The sequence below is a fragment of the Hypanus sabinus genome, unplaced genomic scaffold, assembly GCF_030144855.1.
Source record: "Hypanus sabinus isolate sHypSab1 unplaced genomic scaffold, sHypSab1.hap1 scaffold_1149, whole genome shotgun sequence".
Lineage (NCBI taxonomy): Eukaryota > Metazoa > Chordata > Chondrichthyes > Myliobatiformes > Dasyatidae > Hypanus > Hypanus sabinus.
Genome location: NW_026779207.1, coordinates 67,805 through 78,585, shown reverse-complemented (window position 1 = coordinate 78,585; position 10,781 = coordinate 67,805). Strand labels below are relative to the sequence as shown.

The 10,781-nt window shown below is 48.8% G+C and overlaps 1 long non-coding RNA gene across 1 annotated transcript; it reads left to right on the top strand.

Annotated features, from left to right (window-relative positions):
- Positions 1-1,028: 1,028 nt before the first annotated feature.
- On the top strand, positions 1,029-5,808 carry LOC132386415 (uncharacterized). The gene is made up of 4 exons (XR_009509532.1): positions 1,029-1,229; positions 3,579-3,721; positions 4,575-4,638; positions 4,939-5,808. It is a non-coding gene; the product is annotated as an uncharacterized LOC132386415 (long non-coding RNA).
- The last annotated feature ends 4,973 nt before the right edge of the window (positions 5,809-10,781 follow it).

Genomic DNA, 10,781 nt, shown 5'->3' with positions numbered 1-10,781 from the left:
CGGCGCTCACACTGACGGCAACATACCCCTCACTATAACATCGACATGCCCCTGACCGTGTTATTGAAAAACTCCGCAAAGTAACACTAAAACACAGTGACAGGCACTGCACCGTGACACTGAGGAACCGTACTCCGTGACAACTTCACGCTCCTCAAAGCACTCCGCCCTGCCCCGTATCGTGATAAAGACTCAGAAATTACTATAGCACCCCTTACCGAGAGATTATTGTCCCTCACCATAACGCCGATGCACCTCTCACTGAGGCGATTCCTCACACCTCACGCCCACACAGGCGAAGCCGTCATCGTGATACCGACACCTTAATTCACAATAACACCAACATATTACTCTCCTTGACACCGACATATACCTCAACGTGCGATACTCACTCACACTGCCCACGTCACGGTGAGACAGACACACACTCTCAATGAGACCAGCACCCACACATTACACAGGTACTCCACCCACCCACCGTGACCGCTGATATTTCCCTCGCCGTGACGTCGAGATACTCTTCATTGTGACCTGGACCACCTCTCGCCGGGGCACAGAAACTCCTATCACACTGACACCGACACGTCCCTCACAGCAACTCGAACTTGTTCCGCGCTGAGACAGGGAATCGACCATCACCACACTACTGATACAAACCGTATTGTAACAACAAAACCTTCACTACGTCTTTGATATACTCCTCAGCGTGACACCAACGGCAGCCTCAAGGTGGCGCCGACGCCTCTCACTGTGCCATCAGCTCATACTTCACTCTGACACTCTTCACCGTGACACTGACACAACACTCTCTGTGACGCGTAGTGAGTAGCGTGACGCTGACTCACGTGTCACTGTAAACGCTAAACATCCTTCACCATCTCTCTCAGTGTCACAGATTCGTCAGTCTAAGGTCACTTCTGATCGAAAATACCATGAGTTAAACTCAACCCTTCAATCCCAGCTTTCTGAGCTCAACTCCAATCTGTCCGAACTTAAACGAATGCACAGAGATCTCCGTCACCAGTTCACTGACATCGAAAGGAAGTACAGATTTGTCAATGAAAACAAGGCTCAAATCTGTGAATTGTTGACCAGCAGAAGAGGTGAGGCATCATCCCCTTCTTTCACGCGCTCCTCAGCTTTGGGCAGGCATGGAGAGAGGAAACGGCACTCCGTACTTGACATCGGGAATGTGTGAAGAGACGATGATTCACTTTGTGTTTGACCCGGTGAGTGTGTGATGGAGCTGCGTGGAGGGAGATTCACTCTATCGCTGAATCCAGGAGAGTGTGATGGGAAGCTGTGGAGGTGGATTCGCCACTTGTCTGACCACACTATTGAGAGATGTAACATTAAAATTTCACCCTATTTCTCACTCCGGGAATGTCTGATGGAACAATTTGGATCGAGCTTCACCCAGTGTCTGACAGCGGGATTGTGTGTTGGGACAGTGCACAGAGAGATTCAACCCATATTTGACCTCTGAACTGTGTTATGGCACCGTGGAGAGAGAGGATTTGACCTTGATTCTGGGAGCTTCTGACGGGCCGGTACAGCGGGGGGTTCACTCTATGTCTGAGTGCGCGATGGTCCCCATGGAGAAAGTGATTCACGTTGTGACTTACCACGGGGGTGTGTGAGGGGCGGTGTGAAGAGAACTTCTCTCCATGTCTGATGCCTGAAGTGTGTGATGGGTCCGTGGAGAGAGAGATTCAACCTGAGTCTGGCAACGTTACTGTCGTTGTCTCATCCCGTGTGTGGAACGCCGTGTTTGACATAGTGTGCGTGAAATGAGAAGCTATGGCGGGAAAGGGGTGGGTGAGTGCGTTTGGTGGCGGGTGGGAGGTCATGTGTTTGTCTGATACCAGAAACAGAGACGCGTGTCTGGATGGAGTGTCTGAAACCTGGGGTGTATGATAGGTGGGGATGGAGCTTCACACGTTTTCTGACCCGTGCGTTGTTGGTTATCATGGGCGGGTGTAATGGGTTAGTGTGCAGTGAGCTTCACTCCCATGTCTGACCCAAAGAGTATGTAATGGTGTGGTGGAGAGAAAGTTTCAGTCTGAGATTGACCCATTCTTGTGTGATGGGACAGTGTGGAAGGAGCACTCCTCTGTGTCTGACCCCAGGAGAGTATAATGAAACTGTCAGGCAAGAGCTTAATGCTTTGAATGTCCTCGAGAATGTGTGACGGGACATTGCGGATGGAACCAGTATTTGGGTATCACCCGTCAGGAAGTGCGTGATTGAATGGACTGCGGGGACCTTCACTCTGCAACTGACTCTGGATGCCTGTGATGAGATGGTGCAGAGGTAGTTTCATGGCGTGTCTGATCTTGGGAGTGTGTGATGGGACGGCATTGAGGGAGATTCACTCTGTGTCTGAACCCGGGAGTGTGTGATGGGACGGTATTGAGGGAGATTCACTCTGTGTCTGACCCAGCGAGTGTGTGATGGGACGGTCTGGAGGGAGATTCACTCTGTGTCTGATATCGGGAAAGTGTGATGGGACGGTGTGGAGGGAGAATCCCTCTGTGTCTGACACCGGGAATGTGTACCGGGACGGTGTGGAGGGAGGTACACGTCTGACAACGGGAGTATGTGATTGGAGGGTCTGGAGGGAGATTCAGTCTGTGTCTGACCCGGGACTGCGTGACGGGACGGCGTGGAGGAAAATTCACTCTCTGTCTGACCCAGTGAGCGTGTGATGGGACGGTGTGGAGGGAGATTCACTCTGTGTCTGATCCCGGGAGAATGCGATGGGGCGCGGTGGAGGAAGATTAACTCTGTGTATGACCCCGGGAGTGTGTGATGGGACGGTGTGGAGGGAGATTCACTCTCTCTGTCCGCGAGAACGTGTGACTTGACAGTGAGCAGCGTGCAGTCTGAAACCTTGTGTGCGTGTTCTGGCGCAGTGGAGAGAGAGAGAGAGAGAGAGAGAGAGAGAGAGAGAGAGAGAGAGAGAGAGAGAGAGAGAGAGAGAGAGAGAGAGAGAGAGAGAGAGAGAGTATGATCCCAGGACTATGCGATGGGAGAGTTTGGAGGGAACCACCCTGGATCCTATCCAGAGGCTGTGTGATAAGGCAGAGTGGAATAAACTTCAACCGCTGTTTGATCGCAGGGTCTGTGATGGGACGGTGTGGAGGGATCATCGCACTGTTTCTGACACACCGTTTGCGTGATGGGATGCTGTGCACCAAGCATCACTTTGTGTCTGCGTTTATCAGGGGAGGGGCTAGAGGTAGCCTCAATCTATGCCTGCCTGTCGAGTCTATGATGGGACGCTGTGGAGGGAAATTCATTCTATGTCTCTCCCCAGACGTTGCTATGGGACAGTGTTGTACGAGATACACTCTGTCTCTTGAATCCGGGAGTGTATAATGGGTGGTTTGGAGGGAGCTTCATTGTGCCCGATCGTTGTTGTTGTGTGATCGAACGGTGTGTGGGGAGATTCACTCTGTTCCTGACCTCAGGTGTGCCGAGACATTCACTCTGTGCGTCACTATGGAAGTGTGTGATGGGAAAATGTGAGGGGAGTTTCACTCTGTGTCTCACTGTTCCTTTTTCCTGATTTCCAGAGCAAACGTGTTCCAAGGACTGGATGAAAAATAGAGACCGGTGTTATTACGTATCCACGTTTGAAACGTCTTCCCACAAAGCGATGCATGAATGTTTAAGCCGTGATTCAAGGCTGCTGGAAATCAATTCAAGGGCTGAAGCGGTATGTGTCACAGCACGGGAATATCCCACAGTAACACAGGAATCATCACACACTCCCGGGGTAAGATACAGAGTGAATGTCCCTCCACACTGTCCCATAACACACTCCCGGGGTCAGACACAGAGTGAATCTCCCTCTTCACCGTGCCATCACACACTCCCGGGGTCAGACACAGAGGGCATCTCCCTCCACACCGTCCCATCACACACTCCCGGGGTCAGACACAGAGTGAATCTCCCTCCACACCGTCCCATCACACACTCCCGGTGTCAAACACAAAGTGAATCTCCCTCCTCACCGTCCTATCACGCACTCCGGGGGTCAGACACAGAGTGAATCTCCCTCTTCACCGTGCCATCACACACTCCCGGGGTCAGACACAGAGGGCATCTCCCTCCACACCGTCCCATCACACACTCCCGGGGTCAGACACAGAGTGAATCTCCCTCCACACCGTCCCATCACACACTCCCGGTGTCAAACACAAAGTGAATCTCCCTCCTCACCGTCCTATCACGCACTCCGGGGGTCAGACACAGAGTGAAGCTCCCTCCACACCCTCCCATCACACACTCACGTGGTCAGACACAGAATGAATCTGCCTCCACACCGTCCCATCACACCCTCCCGGGGTCAGACACAGAGTGAATCTCCCTCCACACCGTCCCATCACTCACTCCCGGGGTCAGACATAGAGTGAAGCTCGCTTCGCACTGTCCCATCACACAATCCGGGGGTCAGACTCAGAATGAAGTTCCCTCCCTCTCTCTCGACCATCTCATCCCACAATCCCTGGTTCAGGGATTGACACAGGATCCTTCTTAACATTAATTGTAGAAGTTTACGTTCGCAGAATGTTGTTTTCAACGCTCCCGTACTTCTCAACGGATCATATGGATTGGAAGATGCGAAGACGGGTAAGATTCGGATTCTGACGGGATTCTGGCTTAGGACTGGGTCAGGGGCATTAGATTGGAGACCCACTGGGCCGTGGGAAGTGAGGGGGTCGCGACTGTAGACTAGATTCTGACACATTGTTGTTGGAGAGAGCGTGGAGAAGTGGCATCAGTTTTTGGAGAGATATGGGAGGATTAGTTTGGAGATTGACACGGGGCTGTGTGGAAAGGGCGATGCAGTGGAATTAGTTTGATGACGGTCTCCGGGGTCCTCCTGGAGATGTTTTGACCCTGTTGAAATTGCTTTACCTTCCTTGACAGGGAAGAAGCTGTTAGTCTTATGATCACTCGAACTTCTGTCTGCGGTAACTGACTCGTACGAATGGAGATTCCCTTGCAACGGTCAACACCTTTTCGTCTGCGAAAAGTCTGCACATTTGTGCACGGATATTCCTGAAAAGATCCAGGATCTCTGTCAACAGTCCCTAGGGCCAACTTGAATCACATTACAATCCGTTTTGCTCACTCGTCTATCTTCCTCACTCTTATCCACCTCATCCTCATATTCCCGCTTCAGACACCCTGTCCCTTACCCAACCATTCTCCTCCACTGTATTCATCCTCTTCCCCCCACATTCACCTACATTCCTCTTTCACTATCAATCTCCTTCCTTCGCGCCACCTCTCCCACTCTTCCCTCCCCCGCACTGTTCTCCTCACCTCCTTTTCTTTTATCTCTGTCCCTCCTCCAGCCAATCTCACCTCACTCCTCTGCACTCTGGTCCACTGATTACCCATCCTGGGATACAGAATTGTGCGGATTCACTCTATTTATGTCCCTCGGGGTGTTATACACCTCTATAGTGGTACACGTGCTCCCCAAAAAATAAACTCCTCACGCCAGACCGGTCTCCACAAGTCAGCCACCCGAATCCCAGCAACATCCTCGTAAATCTCCCTCTGCACTCTTTCCAGCTCATCTTTCCTACTGCAGGGCGACCAGAACGAACACAGGACTCCAAGTGTGGGTTCACCGATGACTTGTACAACTGCAATGTGATCTCCCGACTCCTGTACTCAGTGAACACCAGCGTGCCACATGTCCTGTCTATCTGTATCGCGTGTTTGCAACCGGAATCACCATCTGACTTATTGTCTGTGACTTATACCACCCGAGAGTTGATCATTTCTATGATCAGTACTGCGTAAAGTTGTAAATTTAATGTAAGTTCCAACAATTAGTAAATACAACAAATAAGGGATATCTAGGGTGCTGATGAATTCAGGAAGCGTTTACTAATCTGACGGTGGATGGAAAGTAACTTGTTTCAAATTGTTGAGTACGGGTCGTCAGACTCCTGTACATCCTCCACGATGGTACAAATGATAGCAGGGCATTTCCCGGGTGGTGAGTGTCCTCAGTAATGGATGCGGTCCCTCTTGAACATGTCCTCGTTAGTGGGGAGGAGATTGCCTGTGATGGATTTCGCTGGGTCTAGAACCCTCTGCAGCTTCTGGCGACCCTGTGCGTTGCAGCCTCCACACCAGGCGGCGATGCGACAAACCAGAATGCTCTCCGCCGTGCATCCGGAGAATACGCGAGTTTTAAATGACAGGCCACATTTCCTCAAACTCCTGCCGTTGTAATTCCTTCTGTAAAGAGAAAAATATGGATGGTGGTGAAGGTACGTGCAGAGTCAGGTCTCAAATACACTCAGACTGTCATAAGGTGGGCGTTGAGAGCGGACCCAAATACAAGACACAGACACTGAAGTACTCGGGACAGGGCCAGGTGTATCAAGAAAGCAAGGGAAGCGGGGAAGAAACGAAGCTGGACAAGACAAAGGACATGGACAAGACTAGGAGACAGGACATGGGCTGGGTCTAGAGTAGGAATGTGGGACCTGGAAGAGTAACTCGTAACTGGGAACTGGGACAAGCACCGGAGCCAAACACTTGACAGGAACCCGTAAACTGTGTCTTGTCTAAGGCTCGGACTCCGGATCCAGGCGAGGACTGGACGTGGCAAGGCAAAAGGACTGGACGTGGGGACAGGACACGGGGCTCCAGGGCCGGACGAGGATCTTTAAGTTCAGACTTGGTCTTGAACGGAGAAAAGGAAAGTAGAGACTAGGTCGAGGGAGAGCAAAGCAGAAGCGGGGAGAGGTGTAGCAAGACACGCACTGGAACCTACTTGGATCCTTGAACTTGAGCACAGGAGCACTGAACACAGAGCCGGGACGCCTCCTTGGGAACAGGACATAGGGCCGGGACTCATACACGGAGTCAGGACCCCTTCTTTGGGACACGACACAGGACAGGGACATACAAGGAACACAGAGATTTGACCCCTACTTGGGAACAGGACGTAGGGCCGGGACTCATACACGGACAAGATGATGAAGAGCATTGGTCATGTATATGGCCTGAGGCCTTTTCTCAGGGATGAAATGGCTAACATTAGGGGGCACAGTTTTAAGATGTTTGAAAGTAGGTACAGAAGAGATGTCATGTGTAAGTTTTTTTTTTAGGCAGGGAGTGGTGAGTGGCATTTATACCGTTATCGCCTTGTTTTAATTTTCCATTCTACTTCACATAAATGGTAACATTGCATTTGCCTTCTTCACCACAAACCAAAACTGTAAATAAACATTCTGGGAGCCTGACACGACGAGGCCTAACTCCCTAAGCACCCAAGAGATTTGAAATATAATCCCGTCTGATGACTGACCGCGCTGTTGCTCTTTTAACCAAAATGAATTACCATACGTTTCGCAACGTTACATTTCATCTGCCATTTTTGTCCATTCGTCCAATTTGCCTGCATCCTGCTGTAATCGCATTAGTTCCTCAACTCGACATACCCATCCACCTACCTTAGCAACATCTCCAAACTTTGCCACGGAGTCATCAATTCCATATGCAAATATCATTGACAAACAAGATGAAAGTGACGATCCCAATTCTGACCACTGAGGAACCCCACTAGAAACTGGCAGCCAACCAGAAAAGAAACCATTTTGTTCCCAATATCTGCCTCCTGCCTGTCAGCCATTCCGCGATCAAAGCCAGAATCTCTCCAGTAACGCCATCGGATTTTCTCTTGTTCAGTAACCTCATGTGTGGCGCCTTGTTAAATGCCATCTGAAAATGCAAGTTATCAACTGCCTCTTCAGTGTGCACTCGTTCCTTTACTCCCTCTGAGAACTCTAACAGGCTTGTCCGGCAAGATTCGCACTCACAGACACTCACAGTGACATCCCCTGTCTCTCCCGTGTCCACTCGGTTTGTTACTTCCTCTGAGACTCTGACAGGCCTGTCCGGCAAGATTCGCACTCACAGACACTCACAGTGACATCCGCTGTCTCTCCTGTGTCCACTCGGTTTGTTACTCCCTCTGAGACTCTAACAGGCTTGTCCGGGAAGATCGGCACTCACAGACACTCACAATGACATCCACTGTCCTCCTGTGTCCACTCGATTTGTTACTTCCTCTGAGAACTCTAACAGGCTTGTCCGGCAGGATTCACACTCACAGACACTCACAGTGACATCCACTGTCTCTCCTGTGTCCACTCATTTTGTTACTTCCTCTGAGAACTCTAACAGTCTTGTCCGGCACGATTCGCACTCACAGACACTCACAGTGACATCCACTGTCTCTCCTGTGTCCAATCGGTTTGTTATTCCCTCTGAGAACTCTAACAGGCTTGTCCGGGAAGATTCGCTCTCACAGACACTCACAGTGACATCCACTGTCTCTCCTGTGTCCACTCGGTTTGTTACTCCCTCTGAGAACTCTAACAGGCTTGTCCGGGAAGATTCACAATCACAGACACTCACAGTGACATCCACTGTCTCTTCTGTGTCCACTCGGTTTGTTACTCCCTCTGAGAACTCTAACAGTCTTTTCCGGGAAGATTCACACCCACAGACACTCACAGTGACATCCACTGTCCCTCCTGTGTCCAGTCGGTTTGTGACTTCCTCTGAGAACTCTGAGAGGCTTGTCCGGGAAGATTCACACCTACAGACACTCACAGTGACATCCACTGTCTCCCCTGTGTCCACTCGGTTTGTTACTCCCTCTGAGAACTGACAGGCTTGTCCGGGAAGATTCGCACTCACAGACACTCACAGTGACATCCACTGTCCCCCTGGGTCCACTCGGTTTGTTACTCCCTCTGAGACTCTAACAGGCTTGTCCGGGAAGATTCACAATCACAGACACTCACAGTGACATCCACTGTCCCCCTGGGTCCACTCGGTTTGTTACTCCCTCTGAGAACTCTAACAGGCTTGTCCGGGAAGATTCACACTCACAGACACCCACAGTGACATCCACTGTCTCTCCTGTGTCCACTCGGTTTGTTACTCGCTCTGAGACTCTAACAGGCTTGTCCGGCAGGATTCACACTCACAGACACTCACAGTGACATCCACTGTCCCCCTGGGTCCACTCGGTTTGTTACTCCCTCTGACAACTCTAACAGGCTTGTCCGGCAGGATTCACACTCTCAGACACTCACAGTGACATCCACTGTCTCTCCTGTGTCCACTCGGTTTGTTACTTCCTCTGAGAACTCTAACAGGCTTGTCCGGTAAGATTCACACTCACAGACACTCACAGTGATAACCACTGTCTCTCCTGTGTCCAGTCGGTTTGTTACTCCCTCTGAGAACTCTAACAGGCTTGTCCGGCTGGATTCACACTCACAGTGACATCCACTGTCTCTCCTGTGTCCACTCGGTTTGTTACTCCCTCTGAGAACTCTAACTGGCTTGTCCGGGAAGATTAGCAGTCACAGACTCTCACAGTGACATTTATTGACTCTCCTGTATCCACTCGGTTTGTTACTTCCTCCAGTTACTCCAGTAGATTTGTCCGGCAAGATTTCCCTCAGGAAAAACCATGCTGACTTTGACTTATTTTATCATTCCTCTCCAAGAACCCAGAACGTTTTTCCTTAAAAATAGACTCCGACACTTTCTCAGCAACTGAGGATGGGCTGACTGGCCTATAATTTCAGTACTTTAGCCTTCCTTCCTTCCTTCCTTCCTTCCTTTCTTTCTAAATCTTTTTATTCGTGTTAGTAATATGGACAGAATACAAATGATATATTGATAAAGAAATTACCAGCATACACATTCCATTGCATATGAAAAAAAGCATACTTAATATTTACAATATATATGAGTTTACCAAGACCTAAGCCATAAGATATATGTATGGACATAGTAAATCTAAATATTTCATAATGTATAATATAAAGAAAACAGAAAAAAGAAAGAAAAACAACGAAAAAAAATTATAATGCAAAACTATCTAATCTAATCTAATAACTATAACTAATAAGTAATAAAAGGAAAAAAAAGAAACAAAAAAAAGAGAAGGAAAAAAATAAGGGGCTGTTTATAATATCTCACAAAAATATGTATTCATCAATGCCGTCACTTCCGGTCCTCTGAAAATACATAAGCTAAAATCTGGGAAATCAAATGAACTTGAAATTGCGTCTTTAACTCATATGTTTTGGTTGTGTTCATTTTTGGAGAAATATTGGAAAGATATTTTTGATATTATTTCTGCGGTTTTGAATATCGATTTACAACATCATCCTAATACCGCAATTTTTGGTTTACCTATGTTAGACTCACTGCATTTATCTGGTTCAGCCCGTCGAATGATTGCATTTCTAACTCTGATGGCTAGAAGATCTATATTGTTGAATTGGAAAGAAATTGATCCTCCTACTGTATTTAATTGGTTCTCCCAAACTATGTTATGTTTAAATTTTGAAAAAATTAGAAGTGGTACTTTTGAGACTTCTATTAAATTTGAAAAGTTATGGAGACCATTTATTCAACATTTTCATATGATGTAATATGACCCTGTGCCAAGTTCATTTGATTAGCCTGCCTTCCTTCCTTCTCAAAGAGTGGAGCGACATCTGAAATCTTCCAGCCCTCCGGGTATTAGGTAATTTTGAAGATTGTAACCAATGCACCCGTTTTCCTTTGGTAACTTCTCTCAGCACTCAGAGATGTGGGTTGTCTGTTCCAGGAGACTTATCCAGGCAGTATCTTTGAATTGTCTTGCAAATTGCCCACTGTAATCGCAATGACACTCACGCTTGCTCCCTGAAACTTATTGGTCTCTGGCA